The sequence below is a fragment of the Pan troglodytes genome, chromosome 1 (genome assembly GCF_028858775.2).
Source record: "Pan troglodytes isolate AG18354 chromosome 1, NHGRI_mPanTro3-v2.0_pri, whole genome shotgun sequence".
In the NCBI taxonomy this organism is placed as follows: domain Eukaryota; kingdom Metazoa; phylum Chordata; class Mammalia; order Primates; family Hominidae; genus Pan; species Pan troglodytes.
In genome coordinates, this window is record NC_072398.2 from 108,563,799 (window position 1) to 108,565,720 (window position 1,922).

Sequence of the window (1,922 nt, forward strand, 5' to 3'; positions counted from 1 at the left end):
TGGTGAAGAAGGCAAGGCCACTAACTGGTTGCAAAAGGCAAATTGGAAGGATTTTCAAGCAGAACATGAAAGGTTCACATTTTAGCCAAATATGTGCATGTTGCCATTCCCCAGGTCCTTCCTAAAAATATAGATTGGAGGATAATTCAGCAATGTACTAAAAAGCCAGACAAATCTGTCTTTGCTTACTTAAAATGGTTTGAGAGCCAGGCGTCGTAGCTCATGCCTGTAATCCCAGCACTTTGGGAGGCTGAAGCAGGTGGATCCCTTGAGGTCAGGAGTTCGAGACCAGCCTGCCAACCTGGTGAAACCCTGTCTCTACTAAAAATACAAAAATTAGCCAGGTGGCTACTCAGGAGGCTGAAGCAAAAGAATCGTTTGAACCCGGGAGGTGGAGGCTACAGTGAGCTGAGATCCTGCCACTGCAATACAGCCTGGGTGACAGAGCAAGACTCTGTCTCAAAAAGAAAAAAATTAGCAGGGTAGTAGAAATATAATGCACACGAGAATGATAATCACTAAGACAATCTGTATTCCAGAAAAGTAAGGGAACCTATTCCATTAGGGAGCCAACTGAAAATATAAAATCCCAGTTCACACCCCAGGGTGTGGTGTCACGTGCCTGTAGTCCCAGCTACTCGGGAGGATTGGTAAGGAAGTTTGCTTGAATTCATGAGGTCAAGGCAGAAGTAACCCTGATCATGCCACTGCACTCCAGCCTGGGGGACAGTGAGACCTTGTCTCAAAAACAAACTAAAAAAACAAACAAAAACCCCCACAAAACCAGACAACAACAACAAATTGTCTCCTCACTCTGAAATGACAGCGGCAAACAACACTTTGCTATTGGAAAATTGAAAGAAAAACACTCCCTCTTGCTGTCAACCTGCCTTCTTGCTCTAACATTTCTGACCCATGGTTTAAAATGCCCAAAAGCTGATGTACTCAATTTCACTTACCTGTTCTGCACCAGCATTTATTTTTGTGTGGAGGAGATCACCATGCATGGTCCTATAAATGTCTAATGGCATGGAATCATGAAGGGCCGTGTCTTTTAGGATATTTGGATATTTATACACATATACATACATACATACATATATATATATATATATATATATATATATATATATACCTGAAGAAACCCAACATTACATATATATATGTAAGCGGAATGCTTCATCACAAGGGTAAGGACGTGAAAAAAACCAGTTTCTTTTGTCATCCTAAACGTTCTCGTCTGCGAATTAAAAGCCATTATTTGAAGAAGGGTGCCCAGGCTCCAGCTGGTCGCCGAAAGGTTGCTCCGCAATAGAAGCTAAGGACCAGCTTCTTTGGGAGAGAACAGACTAGGGAGCGGGAGAGAAAAAAGGGAGAGACAGACGTCACTTCCCTTTGCCGGCTCGGCAGCGGGTTGGTCGGCTGAGTTGGGGGAGAGTGGAGCGGAAAAGCAGACGGGGACTGGGAAAGGCACTGTCGGTGACATCACGGATAGGGCGACTTCTATGTAGATGAGGCAGCGCAGAGGCTGCTGCTTCGCCACATGCTGCTTCGCCACGAAGGAGTTCCCGTGCCGTGGGAGCGGGTTCAGGACCGCTGGTCGGACCTGAGAGTCCCAGCGGTGTGTCAGGGCTAGGAGGGCTCGCGGGTGCGCGGGGAAGTGACCGTGCGTGTAAAGGGTGAGGCGTGTGAGGCTGTGGCGGGGCGGAGGTGCAAGAGCTCATACTTACCTGGCAGGGGAGATACCATGATCACGAAGGTGGTTTTCCCAGGGCGAGGCTTATCCATTGCACTCCGGATGTGCTGACCCCTGCGATTTCCCCAAATGTGGGAAACTCGACTGCATAATTTGTGGTAGTGGGGGACTGCGTCCGCGCTTTCCCCTGATTTCTTTTTTTCTGGTTTCAAAAAAAGACTGTACG

General features: G+C 47.2%; 1 non-coding gene across 1 annotated transcript; it reads left to right on the forward strand.

Moving 5' to 3' along the window:
* Positions 1-1,722: 1,722 nt before the first annotated feature.
* Positions 1,723-1,886, forward strand: LOC112208059 (U1 spliceosomal RNA). The gene has a single exon (XR_002942432.1). It is a non-coding gene; the product is annotated as a U1 spliceosomal RNA (small nuclear RNA).
* The last annotated feature ends 36 nt before the right edge of the window (positions 1,887-1,922 follow it).